This window comes from Caretta caretta, chromosome 2 (genome assembly GCF_965140235.1).
Source record: "Caretta caretta isolate rCarCar2 chromosome 2, rCarCar1.hap1, whole genome shotgun sequence".
In the NCBI taxonomy this organism is placed as follows: Eukaryota; Metazoa; Chordata; order Testudines; family Cheloniidae; genus Caretta; species Caretta caretta.
This window is the reverse complement of record NC_134207.1, coordinates 74,978,312-74,996,221: the sequence shown is the minus strand read 5'-3', so window position 1 is coordinate 74,996,221 and position 17,910 is coordinate 74,978,312. Positions and strand designations below refer to the sequence as shown.

The 17,910-nt window shown below is 38.5% G+C and overlaps 1 protein-coding gene across 2 annotated transcripts in view; it reads left to right on the top strand.

The window, feature by feature from the left end:
* The window catches only part of MAPRE2 (microtubule associated protein RP/EB family member 2), a 164,128-nt gene that overhangs the window by 64,854 nt on the left and 81,364 nt on the right, over window positions 1-17,910 (top strand). The window lies entirely within an intron of this gene.

The window sequence follows — 17,910 nt, the reverse complement described above, 5'->3', positions numbered from 1 at the left end:
GGTGCGGCTGCCTGCGTGATTGGGGTGGGGGCTGCTGCGGGCACTGCAGCAAAGGGACAGGCAGGGGGATTGCATAACAAAACGCCGTGCTCTCCGCGGCGTGTTAAAAATAAGCTGGGACCTATTAGCCGGGGTCCTGCCTCGCCTGCATGGAAGCCTGGCTGTTGGAAATAGCGTTTGTATTGTCCAGCTGGAAAACATTTTGTGAGTAGATTTGCTGCCTGTAGGGGCTCTCCCCCGCCCGCCCCACAGACCCCTCCTTCCTTGCGTGTTGATAAAAAATGCAAGCGAGAGAGATCTGTGGGGTCGCCCAAAGGGAGCTGGGCTGCGGCGCCGAATTTCTGGCTGTGCCGGGGTCGCTGGGCATCTGCGCGTGAAAGCTAAGGCGAAGGGATGGAGTCAAAACGGCTTGTGCCTGCCTGCCCTGGTGCGTGCAGGAAAAATGGAATCCTCCAGATTAAACTGCAGTCGATGATGATGTTAAAGCGCCAGATTGATGGAGCTTTGTAAGAATTCTGCTCCCTGATTGGTGGAAGGCTTGACAGCAGAGGTCACGGTGTCACACATTCACTAACATTTCCTCCTCGAAACCGGGGGTTTATTAGCGACCAGGTGGACTGCAGCCGTTTCTAGAAGACCCTGCGTATCCCCGTGCCTTTTCTTTGATTCTGGTGTGTGGCAGGGAACTCAGCCCTTCTTTCCAATTGGGAGGCAGTTGCGTTACATTTTTGACTGTATGGTTTGAGGATGGTGTGTTCTTTGTCACAGTTGTAAGCATTTTTGATTAATGGTTTGGCATGTATTGTTGGCACCGTTTTACATTAACATATCTGACAATATGGTCCAGTAGATAAGCTAATTGAAATTGTTTGCCTTTTTGATAAGGATAACAATGTAGCCTTGAATTCAACTAGTTTTATGTGCTCTGAGCTGTAGACTTGAAGCGTGATAATGTGATCAGTCGTATCTCCTCTAAAGTTAAGATGCAGTTATTTTAAATGCTGCCTTGATGACAGCAAGCTGTGCCTTTTCTGAGCACACACATCTTTCAAAGCTCATATTCACAAACCAGCAACAGGAAATGATACTGTCCTTAAAACGTTAGCTAAATATTTAGATAATGTATACTTTCTGATTGTACATAGAACTGGATCAAAATAAACCTGAGTGTTTTGCTAAGTTAGCCAAAGAAAATCAGAGTATTTTACTTTATTTTCTATTAGGAATAACTGGGCCCTAATAACTCAGTTATGATGATATTAACCTTGTAAGTAAATCTTGGCTGAATCCATACAGTTCCCCCAAAAGCTCATGGCTTAGCACTCAAATGAATGTGGTGAGGTGACATACTTGTGGAATCCAAGTGCTTACTCTACCATGAATGCCACACACAAATTTAGCCTGCACTTTATTAGAATCTTATTGCTTCCCAGAAGCCTTCAGGTCTCTACAGGCGTTTCCTTTATGTTGATAGAGTTCATTGGGCTTAGTTTTAAAGCAGCATTATTAAACTTCCAATAGGTTTTTCACCTTTTGTAAAGAATCATTCCTACTGGCAGGAAGACTGAAGCTCTCATTTTGTAGATTTAAATTCCTGCCATGTAGCATAGTTTTGTTTGAGAGGAAAGCTGGACTTTTACCACATGGCTAAATGGAAGCATTCTGCTGCATCTTTGCAGTTGTGCTGTATTCTGGTAACAAAATCTTTTGATAGAAGTAAGTTTAATGTTAGGCACTCCAGTTTGACTTACAAAAGATAGCACTGTCTTCAGTGTTTGTTGAAACCCCTTGGTCAATAAGATCCTCCCATTGCACTGTTGCACCAGAGAGGAATCACTGTTTACATTTAGTACTTCTGCACCTACCTACAAAATAATCAATTTCTGGCCTGACAATAATGCATGTTGGAATGATATTCACATCAACAAGACTATGCCCAAAAATAGAATTTTTGAAAAATTGCTGTAGTAAGACTACTGGAAACATTACGGTGGAAATTAATGTATCAATTGAATAATACTTTACATGAAAATTGCTTACATTTAGCCTTTTACCCAGAGACTATCCAGGCCTCAAGATGTTTTAAATCCTCTTTATCAATTCACCCACCTGTGAGAATGGAATGTAGCACATTACCTGTCAACACTATCACTATACATCATTTTAGGATAGTTAAATGAATAATGCAAGCTTGAATGGCAACTTTATTTTGTGACTAAGCACTGGACTGGGATTCAGGAGATCTGGAATCTGTTCTTGGCTCTGCTAACAACTTGCCTTGTGATGTGGGACAAGTCACCTGTCTGTGTGCCAGTTTTCCTATCTATCAAATAGGGATAATGATACTTTCATAAAGTGTTCTGAGACCTACAGATGAAAACTGCTATATAAGTCAACACTACTTAACTGAAATTTACAGGAAATATTTAGTTAAATAGCTAAATTGGGATTTTATCATGACACGAGATCACATTCTTAATTTTGCTGAAGCTGCCATGAAATCTTTAAAGACTCAGTTGGTTTAGGGCTCTGAAGTACCCTGAGTTCTAGTAGGATGAAAGTCCTTATACACAAGTAAATTATGTTTTGTCTGAAAGGCAGCATCACACCCATTAAGATCATGCTGGACTATTAGTTCAATTGAATTTGAGATGGGGGAAATGCACCTTGTATAAACTTCTGTCCAATTTCTTGTGTAGCATTTTGCATTTTCCTTGTAGCTTTCATATTCAAATACCGACCAGAACAAACATCTCATAAAATCACACTCCAAGCTGGCGTGACTCTGATAGTTAGTTGGTTCCATCTATATTTAGAAATATGCATTAATTTTACTCTTAAAAAAATCCTAAAACATGAAGTAGAAGTCAATTGTTGGGCAAATCTTATGTAAAAAAAAACAACCAAACAAAAAACATTCTGCTCGCAATCTAGTTTGGCCAAGTTAGACTGTGTCTACTATGTTTTCATGAAAAGCAAATACTGTATCTCTCTCCTACAATGTTCAACACCATCTCAAGTTATCCTCCATAATATACCTTAGATGCTTTTATGTAAACACATCTTATTTTAAACAAAGGAAATGGTTGTTGGTCATAATAAACAAAAGTATATTTGTTAATCTAGTGAAAAATTAGTGCTTTTATAATATTTAATATTGTTAGGCATTATTTAACTCTTGTACAGTGCTTTTCATGTGTAAATCTAAATGTACTTTTCAAAGGAAGGGAGTACCCTCTCCATTTTGCAGATGCAGAAACTGAGACAAAGTGACTTGGCCGAGGTCATCCAGCATTCCAGGAGCAGAGCAAATAATAGAACCCGGGTCTCCTGAGTCCCAATATAGTGCTTTATCCACTAACCCATGTAATAGTCTTCAACATCCTTGTGAGGTAGATATCCCCATTTTACAGATATGGGAACATGTATACAGAGTGTTAAGTGGCTTGCAGTAGGTTACCTAGAGAGTCAATAGCAGAACTACTATTCAAATGCTGAAGCAGTTCCTGGCTTCCAACTCTGTGCTCAATCCATAAGATCATGTTGCATCTTACAGTAAATAATTGTAAATATTAAATTTATATTAGTTTATTAAAATTATATTTCTGGGGTGGAAAGGAAGGACAAGAGGGTGTTCGTTTGATACATCTCAGTCAGGAGGCTTGGCTGTAAATTTGGTTTGGCACTAAGGTGTAATAAATTTTGATGGCCAAGAATGGATCTTGGCTCCCACCAGAGAATAGCCCCATATTTGCTTATAATTATAATTCTCTGCCCTAGGTAAATATAAGTAAATCAGTAAAGCAGCAAATCAGGAATGACAGGGCTGGGTGGGGACATTTTTAAACAGGCACCTGGCCACAGCGCCCTATGCCACAATCTAGGCAATTCAATCAGTTCACCAGCCACACACAAATATTTAAAGTATTTTTCAAGTTTCATATTACAAATCTGAGGTAAAATTTTTAATTCACTGAAATAGTGGAGTCTTACACCCTCTTTCTTTGGATACCACTCCTAATTTTGTTTTATCCACATGCAGTTGGGAAATCAGATTTATTAATTGGCCTTTTGTCCACTAGCCATATCACTTACTTCACTACCCTAAGCTTTTAAGAATGAGTGTTTAAACTTTTTAGGACTCTTTCAGGCTTTTTGCTTGTACATACAGCTTGAGTACAGATTATATATTTTCTGACACAATATCTTTGTTTAGTTATAAATATTTGCCTACTGTTAGTGTCCTCTTCTCTCTTCTTAAGGAGAAACTGGTATTTACACTGCTGATGTATAGCTTTTCTGTGCATAATAACGAATGTGGAACAGAAGTGATGGTGTTCTCATCCACTGATTACAAAAACTATAATGTTTAACAGGATATGTCTAGAGTTTCAGTTGGTATAGGGATTTTTAGATGGTAATTTCTTTGGCCTATAGAAGATAGAGTTAAATTAACAGTAGAATGTTAACTGTTTTAGGACCCAGAAGTCTAGAATCGTCCTTCACATCTTTTGTTTCCCTTGTATTAAGTCCTGGACAGATTTTCTACTTGAGAATTTTGGACCATGAATCATTCATCCTTAAGAAAACCTGCATTATATGTCTCGAGGGTTTCTCTGTATTGTTAAACTAGTTTCATCCACTGATATTTTACTCTTTGAGTTAATCTATTCCCTCAGTATGTCTAGAGCAGTGGAATTTACTTTTTGGTACAAAATAATTGTATTCTTTACTTAAGTATTTAAGAAGGATTTATTGCATTACCTTAGTTTGGTTAGACAGAACACAAACTCCTGCCTGCCGCACTCGAGCAAATAGTTCAATTGACTTTAAATAAGACTATTCACATGGATGAAATGAGTAGAATAGGGCTCAGTCTTGTTGCAAGGAATTATGGGAGAAGATACTAAATAGACAAGTACTCTCATTTTATGGGGTTGGATAAGTAAGGCTCACAGACTGCAGTTCAGACCCACATCCTTCAGTCTCTGAAAATTTCAAATGCTACCCATGACAAGTGCTATTATATATAAAGGTTAGACTTTCAAAAGTGCTCAGTGTTGATCTGTTTGCTTCCATTGCAGTTGATGGGAGTCTTAGCTTTGACTTCAGTGGGAACAGATTTAGATCAGTGCTGAGTGCTTTTGAAAATCATATCCTATATGTTTGGCTCCATTCCAAAAGATATGGACTCTGTTTGATAACCCCTCTTGCATGTCAAAGCATCTGAAGTAAAATACTACCACCGTAGTAAGGTAATACCCATGATAATGTCCTGTGTGTATTAAATGGTGACTTAAAGGATGCAGTTAATCTCCAGTGTAACTTGTATGAGTGGTGCAAGAATCTTTCCTTACCTTTTGCCTACTACCTGTAGGTTGGACAATAGATGTTCTTTCTCTTCTTCTCATACAGGTTGGATTCCTATCTCATCCCAGTTCCCCTTCATAGAGCCTATTGGGTTTTTTTTAATTTTTAAAAAGGCTATTTTCTGCTTCTTAAAAACTGGAGTGAGCAGATTCTGATTCTGGGATAAATTGGAGACACTGTTTCAATTAGGGTGACCAGATGTCCCGATTTTATAGGGACAGTCCTGATTTTGGGATCTTTTTCTTATATAGGCTCCTATTACCCACCCACCCCCGTCCCGATTTTTCACATTTGCTGTCTGGTCACCCTAATTTCAATGGATATAGCCCATTTGAGAGATCCTGCTTTCAAAATGGGCTATAGTGGCACACCGTGGAGCTCTACTTAAAGAGAACTTGTTTTGGCAAAACAAATGTTCTGAGTGTACTCAAACACTACAGCTGATCTGTAGGGCAAGGGGCTGATCTCATTTGCGCAATAGCATTGCACTGACATTTCAAAATGTAAATATTCCTCAGCCTGAAATTGTTGAGGATCCTATTCTGATTATAACTTAGATTCTTGTTGAAGAGAACCTCTTTATGACTTGCAAGACAGTCTAGCATTAGGTCATGTAAGGAAGTGAAACTAAAACTTTTTCCAACATACCATCCTCTTCTCAGCCTTCAGGCCGGTTCTCTCTGACTGAAGTGCTTTGGATAGAATTGAAATATATGCTGCGTTTGTGGGTCTATGAAGCATCCTGTGGCTAGGTGAGCTTTATTTTAAAGGTACAGCTTGTTGAGCTGCTTATTAATATGGTCACCACCCCAGTGTTGTGTGGGTGCTTGCAAAAAGAGAGTAGACTTAAGATATTAGAAAATTTAACCTGATGTATCCTTTAGGAATAACCTTTTTGGCTTCGCCCCAGCCTTGTCCTCTTGTGGGAAGACCTTGTTGCTAGGTACTTTCCTGCTGGTGAGGTTAGTGTTTCCTGCTGCCACTGCAGCTGACAGTGAAAAATGTCTTAACAGAATTTATATGGAAAACAGGTTGGATAGTTTGGGGGACATCGGTGTGGGGACTTGCATGGTTTTTGCCCACAGGAAGAAAGGTATTAAGTAAATTGATAGGAGCAAGGTAGAAACCTTAACTGTCCTTTGCTATGTGGGTGGAGTGAGTGAGGTCTAACTGCCTTGTCACATTTGGACTAGACTATAAGAACAGAACCTTCTATGCAGGCCTAGGTTCTGTGAAGTGTAATGGACCCATTGAGGCACTGGGGATTGGTAGATGTCAGCCTGGCCATTGCTAAAGCTCCATTCCCGCCCCTCCCCCCCCCCCCCCCCCGGAGCCACCAAACCCAGGCATCAGCTAAATCTGGGGAACAACAAATGAGAAAACAGGGATGGAAGTGAAGGTCAGAGGGATAAAGTCAGGGATTCACAGGAGGACACCGAGTAGAGAACCCCAGACAGCGTCCACTGCTCCTCGGAGGTGTCCGGGGAGGCAATGGACGCTTCCCAGAGGAACTCTGCCTGGATATGTGACTTAAGGAGGGACCAAAAGTAGGTCCCACAGTCAGAGCACCCACCATCCAGCTTCTTCCTCCTGGTATGATGGATGGCCATCTTGGCCAGTGCCAGGAGCAGGCTGACGAGGAGGTCTTATGACTTTGTGGGGCCGCAGACAGAGTGTGCTTGGGTCAGGAGGTGTGGGGGGAAAGGGCAGCCAGTACCTCAGGAGGAGATTCTGGAGGAATGGGAAGACAGGCTGCAGTATGGTGCACCCTATATAAGTGCACACCATGGTCTCCCTCTCGCTGAAGAAAGAGCAGGTGTTGGGGAAGGTTGGGAACCATGCCAGGTACATGCCCGTGCTCATGGTAAGATGTGAGGCAGTGAATGAAGTTAGATCAGGCAGTAACCTTTCCCATGTATACGATGGGTTGGAGGATAGGGAATGAAAACTAACATAGTGTAGCACTATATTTGTAGCACTTATTCACTCCAAAATGCAAGTGAATTTTTGAAATGTGTAACAATTGTTGGAGAAAAATTCCTGCACTCATCCTCCCACTCTAAGGAAGGCATAGCTCAGGCTTGGTAAGGAAGCAGATTAGCATGTGTCAGCTTTTTACTCCCTGCAGACTTTCCAACCAGCCCTCTTGGCAGTTTTGTAATAGAAAATGAGTGGTTTTATCACATATTGTCAATCCCATTAATTGGTGATCTTGTTAATACTAAAATGAATACAACGTAATTCAAAATGAGGATCTATTATTTGCATGCAATATTCTGGTTGTGAAGCTCTTTATTACTGAAGTGTTGCTGAAGAGTAAGTTTTGTGGACTAACACTTAGTGCACACCAAATCACAGGGAAGGCTAGGACCATCTGGTAAAATCATATATGTATTTTAAAGGTCTGGCTTGACCAATTTGATTTCATTTTCTTTTCATGATAGCTGTAAACAAACTAACTGAATCATAATTCAGTTAAATCTGTTTCTCTGTCACGCTGTCCAAAAAGGATTGGCTCATCAAGAGGAAATGTAAACATTAATCAGTGAAGGGAGGCTTAAGGATGTAGCTTTCATAGGAAAACCTATAACTGTGCCAAACTGAGCTGCTGGGGGAGGAATGTCCCATGCAGGCTGTGGGCCAGATCTGGCTCCTATTTATGCTAGTTTTACACCAGTTAACTCATTTGAAATCAGTGGGGCAATTCTCACCTACTGCCTTGTCAGAAAAGAATCACATGTTATGAATCTGGGACATATGTGAATAGCAAAGGAAGGGAAAGATTATTATAATGATCTTGTGTAAATGAGGGGGTTTTAAGAGTGCGGTAGAATAATATTTTAAAAATCAGTGGAATTGACCAAGAAACTGTTTCTCAAATGAAAAAATGTTAGCCAATGTTTTTGTCTGCATAACCAGGCTCCTGCACTAGTAGTACTGCTGAATAAAGGAATAGCCCATCATTTTGCTTCACGGAGATGCAGAACATCAATTAAGAATGTGTATGTGCTCTTGTTGTGTGTTTTGTTTTTTTTATATTGTGGTGTGGGCAGGTACTGTGAGTGTAATTTCAGCTGCTCTTTAGATACTCATTTTTCAGTATTGCATTTCTTGGCAAAGCTCTAGGACATGGTCAGTCCAAAGGGCTGTGGACAAGTGACATTTCAGAGAAGATATATAATTAGAAGTATGTAAAATGAGCATTCCTCATACAGCAGGGCTTTTTTTCATACAGTGCAAGTCTGCAACCTAAAAAGCTGCGTTTAGTCAGAGATGCACTTGAATGCAAATTATTGTTTGTCACTCTGGAATGCAGAGTGTGGATTCTCAGAAGGGCTGTTAGTACAGTACTGTGTTCTAAAAAATAAAAATATGCCTCAGGTAGATTTATACATTATTATGAAGAGGAAAACCTTTTAAGGCTAATCCCTGTGGAACTAGTGCGATAGTTGCCTGATTGAGACGCATTAAAACAATATATATCCCATTAAAATATTTGTTACAGTATTCAGTAGCTTATAAAGGGTAGCTTATCATTAAAACCATTATAGAAATCCTGAGTAATGGCTTGCTGTGTGGAGGTGGAGTATACATCTCCATCTTCAGTTGCCATATTTCTTCATCCCAAAAATCAAAATGGCGCAGCTGTTAAACATCTTTGTGCATTACTGCCTGGCACTACTCACTGTCTAGCATGGATCTTTAAATAAAGGCCCAAACACTCCTTTGAAAGTAATGTAGGTTCTTTCTGTGCCCTTTCTGTGGTCTCTAGGTCACATGCCATGGATTAGTATCCATTTTAGCTAATACTCCTTTATGTAGGGCAGGGTCTGCCTTTCCGATACCACTTCCACCATTTCCTGCCAAAGAATACAATGTTAGAATATGGTAGAAATTAAATGGATTCAGAACAAGGCATTTAAGGGCTAGTCTACACTACAAAGGACTTGCTGGTATAGCTATAGTCTATTAGGGATGGTAAGAAAAAAATGACATTAGAAATACCTTTTCGTAAATGTGCCACAAGGTTGTTTTTTTGACAGCTTGTGCTGTGCCAGACTGGTGTTTTTGTTCCTAAAATGTGTTGTTACCTAATTTCATCCAGCAGGATGGTAGTGTGCAAATTATAGGGAAACATGTCTTTTACAGTATCACTATACAGAAATGACCACAAGTTCATAAGGCAATAGAAAGGGGAGGAGAGTATAGGGTTTCTACATAATAATTAAGTAGTGGCTTTTCATGGCAATGGATGATCTGATGACATCAGACTTTATGATGATTTTCTTTAATCGTAATTAGTCACGAGAATAAAAAGGTCATGATTAATTGCCGTTTTAATCTCACTGTTAATAAAATGCCAATATAAATTTATTCTAAATATTTTGGGATGTTTTTCTACATTTTCAAATATATTGATTCCAATTACAACATGATACCAAGTGTACAGTGCTCACTTTATATTATTGTTTTTGATTACAAATATTTGCACTGTAAAAAAGGTAAAAGAAATTGTATTTTTCAGTTCACCTCTTACAAATACTGTTGTGCAGTCTCTTTATCGTGAAAGTGCAACTTACAAATGCAGAATTACTTTGTTTTTGTTTTGAGTGCAGCTATGTAAAACTTTAGAGCCTACAAGTTGAAATATGAAGGGGCATATGAATGCTTAGTATATCTCGCATGTAAATATCTTGCATTGCCGGCTACAACAGTGCCATGTGAATGCCTGTTCTCACTTTAAGGTGACATTGTGAATAATAAGAGGGTTTCATTATCTCCTGTAAATGAAAACTTAACTTGTTTGTCTTAGCGATTGGCTGAACAAGAAGTAGGACTGAGTGGATTTGTATGAAGTGAATTGAAAAATACTGTTTCTTTTGTTTATCTTTTTAAACTCTTACCCTTAAGGAAGTTCAATAAAGATCACAGCCACATCTGTTAAATCCAAGTGTCATGTGACCCATGTCATCTTATTGCACATTGGTTAATGTTGGGGGCGGGGGGAAGGCCTACAGAGTGAACCTGTTTTGTCACATGACCCTGTAAGCAGATTGACAGTCCAAGCATTTAATAAATACATATTTACAGTGTGCAACTTAATTTACATATCAGAGTATGCCTATAGGTTATAGGCATGTTGAAGTGTTTGTTGCATGATGCATTTGTCTTCAACTAAATTGCTTGTTTGTTGTTTACAGTGTTTATGGTGGGGATTGAACGCACTAGTGTCACCATGTGTCTGATGGGAGTGTACTTTAGGACTTGACCTTAAAATATTAAAGGAGGACAAATTCTGTTAAACAGTACATCCACCTTTCTCTTAGCTTAAGGTGAACTAGGACACAACTTTGCTAGCCCTTCAAGATAAAAGGGGTGTGTCTGAACGGCCACTGGTAATTCTGTTCTTGGGTATTCAGGCAACTAGCACGATCTAAAAGAGGGATCGTCTGACAAACTGCAGCTGGTTCTTTTTAGTTTGTGTGTTCTCTTACACGGTCTAATAATTTTTAAACTGCAGGAGCTCCACCAGAGACCAATGTGGTTGGGGGAAATGAGATTTGGGGGAAAATATCATAGTATATTGATCAGTGGTGAGCAACCTGCGGCCCGCGTGGCTTCCCGCAGCTCCCATTGGCCGGGAATGGCGAACTGCGGCCCCTGGGAGGTGCAGGTGTGCCGAGCCTGAGGATGGTCAACGTAAAAAAACTGTCTTGCAGCTCGCCAGTGGCTTGCTTGCTAACTTGACGGGCTGCAGGTTGCCCACCACTGATACTGATAGTTTCAACCAGGGTGTATTGATTAAATCAAGGCAATATAAATCATTATTTAAATCACCAAGTGAAAAGTCTTGATTTAAATAACTGATTTTAATCAACTTTCCCATTTCTACTTCAGTTTTCTAAAGAAAGTTGCATTCTCATTGGTTGGTTCAACCATTAAAACATGTTGATTTACAACTAAATAGAGACTTTTTATACTAGATTTGGTACATCTTTTTGATATCTAGGATGGTACACTATAATTATATACATTTATTTAAGCAATTTATATAGCTTAGTGTTTTCAGATTCTTAAATTATACATTTTTAGTATGTTAGAAAATGATGAACAACACTGCTTGTTTACTAGATAATTTTTGATCATGGTTTGTGTCAAGCTGTGCTAGGATGTTAACTGGAATTTAAACGCACAAAACAGCATATAAAATTTATTTTTATTAAACAAAATCTTAGACATTTTGGATATATAAACATTTCCTATCAAAACATGTTTCATATTTACCAACTAAATTTGATGTATTAAATAAACAGAGGGATTATCTGTATATTTAAAGTCAGACTGGAAAATGTTCAAATATGCTTAAGTGAATGTGACTGTAACTTAAGCTCCCACTTGCCTAAGTCTCTTGAAAATGAGACAATCTCCTAAATTACTTAGATTGTCCTTCAAACTTTTAAAACTAGTTGATCTCATCCCCTCCCATCTCATTTTTATTCATAGCCTGGAAGAGATAGAAAGGTTTTCTGCTTTTTCAACTCCCAGTTGATTTCTCAGATTTGAATGAATTTGTCCAAATGAAGAAAATATTCTTTCTGTGTCTGTGGAAGAGGTTACAGCTATTGAAAGCTGATTTATCATTTCAACAGACTCTAGTTCCAGGTGCTTATTTAGTGACTTCCACCAGTTCAGTGGTGCAACATCATCAGCAAACACGTACTGCTTGAATAGTTCACTTCCACTCCTGAAATTTATTATGGTTGGCATGACTGGTGCATTGAGGAAATTGGCAAGAAAATTTGGTGTAGTTAGAGTTTGATCCAGCCGCTCTTTACTGCCTGGAATTCAGTTTTGTTGAGTATTTCTTCAGTGTCTCTTCAATTCTTTCCAAATTTCAGCAGCACCAGCAATACAGCAGCAATCTTTCTGCAGTTTTTCCAATGCTATGGAACTAGGTTTCAATATATTCAGCATATATTCCACATTTCTCTTTAGTCCAATGCTGACTACTTTGGCTACATTGATAGTTCCATCTGTTCTGTCATGTTTTCCTTTGCAAATTGTTATCAGGATAGGCCCGTTCTTAAAAAACAGCTCAAAACAGTCAACCAATGAATTCCATTGTACATTTTGGGAGAGAATTAGTTTCCTGCTCTCTTCAATGAAGCTGAAGCAAAGCAGTTGTAACAGAAGTATTTTGCAATTTAAACACCATTTTCCTTTATTCCTGGAGTTATACTTAAATCTTTGGCTAAAAAATGCATCAAATGAGCACTACACCCATATGTTGCAAGTTTCAGGTTCTCTTGATTATCTTCTTCTAGATTTCTTCTCATCTTTGCTACATTTTTAGCATTGTCTGTAACAAAGCTATGCACTTGATACTTAAGTATTTATTTGCAGTTTGTCATAGCTTTTACTGCTACTTCTCTTCAGCGGTCTGCTGTATGGGCATTTCCTGATGTATCAGTTGTTTCTGTAAGACAGAAACCCCACCTTTTGTTGTGACACAAGAACATATTACTGGATCAGAGTGTACGTGCTCCACCCATCAACACTCAGATTGATGGAAAATTCATTAATTTTTTCTCAGTGTTCAAATTTCCTTCTCATATGCTGTACCCAGCAGCCTTCCAGCAATGTCTGCTCTGCCTGGAGGAGTGTATGCTGGTTGTAATGATTGAATCATATAAATGAAATGTTTGTTCTGAACTAAATGAAAGAAAGACTCGGTTGCATAAATGAACCAAGCAATCTTTTTGTCTATGGAGTCTTGATGGAATTTGCTGGTCCTGATTACAAATTCATTCATTTTACTGGATTATGAAGAAAGTCTTTTTTAATATAGGTAATTTTATTGTCTGATGTATGTTTAATTGCAGCACTGTTGGTGGTACTAACAGAAGTCTCTGAAGTTGTAGACATTTCAGATGATGGACCATCATAACCCCTTTTGTCTCAGGTGGACCCTGAAAGAAAATGGTGAAAAAAGTCACTCTCTCTCACTGAGTATTACTAAGTGCACTGCTTTAAAAAATAAGATTGTAAATGAAAGAGTCCTTCTACTGCAGCTGCTTGTACCATTGTTTCAATGATATAACTTATTTTCTAAACTTAGTTTTATAGGGGAAATAATTAATAAAGCATAAGGATTATCTAAATCTAGTTAAACTTTTATTTCTAGCAACATACCAAACAGTTTGAAAAAAGAACATTTTTAAATGTTGACATTAATAAATCCCTAGTAAAACTTTACTTTTAAACAGAAAATCTTCACCTAGATTTGATTATATTGAGCAATTAAGAAATCACTTCAGAAGTCCTGCAGTATCAGTAAAACATTGACATACTTCGACAACAAACTAACATACCAATTATATTTTGAATACAAACATTTTGAAATTCATAAGTAATCCACTCAAAACATAAATTTACTATAATAATCAAAGTTAAAGTTTGTTAGCATAGTAGGACATGGTAGGCAGTCCATATGAATAGTGCAAAAATAAGTTTACTAATTAGTTGATCTAGATTGTCAGACTTGTCCACATCATCATTGTCAAAGTCATTGCCTTCTGAGGAGCATTTTTCATAATGTTTCATTTTGACAACCAGCCCTTGCATCTCTTTTTTGCAGTGTTTACATTTGGCATGCGTTCCTCTTTTACTCAGAGGTACAGGAACTTCTTGAAAATACTTCCAAATAGGGTTTATTTTACCACTTACAGCAATAGAAGGTTTTTTTCTGCTGTTCCCTGATGTTGAAATCAACACTAGAGACTGCATTCTGAAGAATGTTGTACATTCTTCCCACAGCATCCTGCTTAACACCAGTGTTACTCCTTCCTTGTTGCATACTCTGTTCTTTCTCCCTAGTCATTTAACTCTCCCACTCTACCCTACCCTTACCACTATAAAAACAAGCTAACAACAATCCAAGACTTCAACTTAAGTAACCATCTGCCTTTTGCACTGCAGCATTTTATTTGTGTAGGGACCGGGGGGCAGTTGAGAAACTAATTCTGTTTGTATCTGGCTGTGTGTATGTGCAAGGACACCGAGCAAGGCCATTTAGTTGAAGTGCCCAGATTCAAAAGCAAGGGCTGGTTGTTACTGGGCAGATCAGTGTTTTGCCATGAACCGGGAACTACGTTTCCATGGTGGGTGGAATCATAAATATTCATAATTTTGAGAACAGCCAGTCAGAGCCCAGGTAGGGAGAAGCTTTAAAATAGGAGTATGAGACCATCCAGGTGGGCTCAAAGGATGACCCTGAAGAGATACATGATGATGTCTCCTGGAGTCACAGGCCAGGTCCCAATGCCGGTGATGACTTTGCTGGTCTCTTTCATCTAGTAGCACAGCCCCTGGTTCTCTCACAGGATCGAGCCCTTAATACGATACATGACCTATTATGCCATATTTATAAAGCTTGAACTCAGAAATTAGATCTTCCCCCTCCCCCCGATTCATTCTTTGTATGCACAAGCATCCTTTGACTCAGAGTTTTTGATAGAGGCTTATGAATTCAGCCTATTTATTTTTTACTTAAATGTTTTAAGAGATTGTAATGAGTTTAGGCCTTAACATATTTTATATTAAATTTTAATTTTAAACAGGTCTATTGTTAGAAAAACTTATTATAATTTAAATAACAATCAAAACAATCCCATTTTTAAATATAAAAATCCAAGGATTTAAATTTTAAAAAATCATTTTTTAAAATTTGTTTTTATCCATCCTGGTCCCAACATTAAAATTGATTCATTGTGCAGCTGCAACAAAGTAGGCTAATAGAATATTGGCCTGTATCAAGAAAAAATTATTATATAAATGATGATGAGCAAACAATTTTTTATAAAGGGCAGTTTATTCCACAAGGGAGTGTAGAGTCCAGTTTTGGCCACCCTATCTGAGGTTAATTTGGAAGTTATACAGTGTGTGCATTTGAAATGAAGGAATACTGTTAGGGGCAGTAATATCTCCAGAATGGGAATGAATTTTTAAGTTTAGAGAACATACTGGTAATATTTCTATAACCAGAATCAACTTTCCGAGAGCACCCAGTGCAGCTGGAGAGAGTACAGCATAAAGCAACCAAATATGTGAGGAGAGTGACGCGACTGTTTTAGTCTTGGAAGAAAACTACTAAAGGTGACATGACTGAAGTTTTAAAGCCAGATAAGTCATCTTATTAATATTGATCTATTTGAGGTTGCACAGACCAATAGCAGGAGTTCTCAGAGCTAGATTGAGGCCTCTGCTCAGACAATCGTATTATGTCAGAATCCAGGCTTTCATTTAATCATATATATATATATATATATATATTTTTCTAGTTCTTATGGGTGCATTTGGGCGGGAAAGCTTGAAAACACAAACCTAACAGAAGACACATGGTGTGGGCTCAGTGCTGCCATCCCATTATAGCTCTGCTGAGATGGCATTGGCAGGAAGGGAAACTGAGGACTGTGTGGAATCCCCAGTTTTCAGGTGGTCTGTGGTGTTGGAAACCTGCCCAGCAGATGGTTGTTCTGTGGGTAGCCCCTGCCACCAGCTCCCCAAGTGTCAGGGCCATGGTGCCGAGGTAAGACATTTAGGTGGTGGCTCTGGAATGCTTTAATCGGGCCCTGGGTGACATGACTATAATTTGAGAGATTATTCATGTAAGAAAAATCCAGAGGTATATTAGAGAATGGTGGATAGGTGGAATCAAATAGCATTAATGTATTTAAATATATTAGAAGACCATATGAAACTACAGTTAGAAGTTAATTAAAGATTAGCTAATTAAAGTTAAATTTGTCCTTGCTGATCATGCCCCTGCCTCCTCGAAGTATAATGCAAGAGTGGCTATGAAATGGTTTGTAATGGAGTGCTCTTTGATCCTTTTCAGGCACAAAACATTTTTAAAAGTTTAAAATAAGAATTTTAATCTTAGAAATGTTTGTCTTTTGAAATATGTAGGGTAGGAGGGTCAAGCAGTTCTAGATGTGAAGGGTTGGTCCTTGATCATCTCCTGGTTCTATGTAAGTAGAAGCTAAGAATAGAAAATATTTACTGTGCCCATCTCTCTGCCAATGAAAGAATGTTCCTTACAGGACACTTTCTAGTGTCCAGCCTAGTTTCAGATGTCTCAAGCAATTTCCCTGGGGAGGCTATTCCACAGTCTCATAGATCGCACTGTCATGAAGTTCTTCCTAACATTTAGCCTCAATTTTTGTGACTTTTATCCTGTTCCCTCTAGTCATTCCCTTTGTACCACTCTAAGTAGTTCCCCTTCCTCCTTGATGCTTACACTCATTGAATCTTCATAAATTGTTCTGTTCTTCACTCTTGCTTAGTTATTGCTTGAATGAGCTTTATACATAGTTAGCTGTTAGTAAGTATGTGGGGAGTTTGGAATCTGCTTAGGTCCCCAGTGAGGATGAGTATGTAGTGTTACGGTACCTTATCTTGAAGCCCACATACATGAGTGGTTCAGTAGGTCAGTGCTCTGAATATGCAAGTGAGAATCCTGCACAGGTCAAAAATTAAATTAATTGGGCGATTTCATCCTGCTAACTAGCTGAATCTTGTCCATCTGAAAACTACCCAGCAGTTAAACACCATGGGCAGTCTCTGGACTGAAATTGCGGAGTGAGAATTAAAGTTAGAACTGAAGGAAAGCCTGCACAGTCCCAGTCTTTTTAGAGTGGCTGTGTACCCACCACATCAGTGAAAGCCAGTGGCAGTGGCAGGTGCTCAGCATCTCTGAAAATGTGGGCTCAGGCATCTCAAGTTTTAGGCACCTGTAATTAAAGGCCAATTTTGAAAAGTGCCTGTTTTCCCATTGGTTAAATGGGGATAAAATCTTTATCTGTTTGTTAAAGCACTTTGAAATCTTCCGTACTGGTGAGAAGCATGATGTGTAACTGCTAATCGTCCTCTGCCCAGAACAAAAGATAATCTACTCATGGGTTGATCTGTTGTCTGCTGCATCCAACCCAGGAGTTTAATAAAGCGGCAATGTATTATATCATGATACCTTTTGCTTTTTGTAAATGGCTCCACATATACAGTTGTATTGTCTTCATAAGTGTGCTTAGCAACTCTTTAATTTAAATAGGAGTTGAACAACTGTATCAAGAGAATCTAAAATCCAAAGTCTCTCTTGGTGGGTTCAAGCTTGGTTTCATTGGGGACCAACCACAGATTTATTAATCTTCTCTTTCAAATTATTGCAGTCACAGATGATCAGAACTCATCCTTGGTGACCTATCTAAATTTTATGTAGATTTTTAAAATTTTACAACTCAGATTTAATATAGGGAATGAATAATGTACAGATGTATAATGTGAAAAGAGCTGAAACAAGGGGAATCAAGCACCATTGCCAATGCCTAGCTCATTGAAAATTTTATAGATTTAATCTCATCCTTCTGGAAGAAAACATCAAAGGAGCAATTCAAGCTTAACTCTTTGGTGCTGAAGACTAGCTCAGTGGTAATATTTTAAATAAAGTCTGGCCAGTTTTGAAAGTGTTACCTCACTGACACT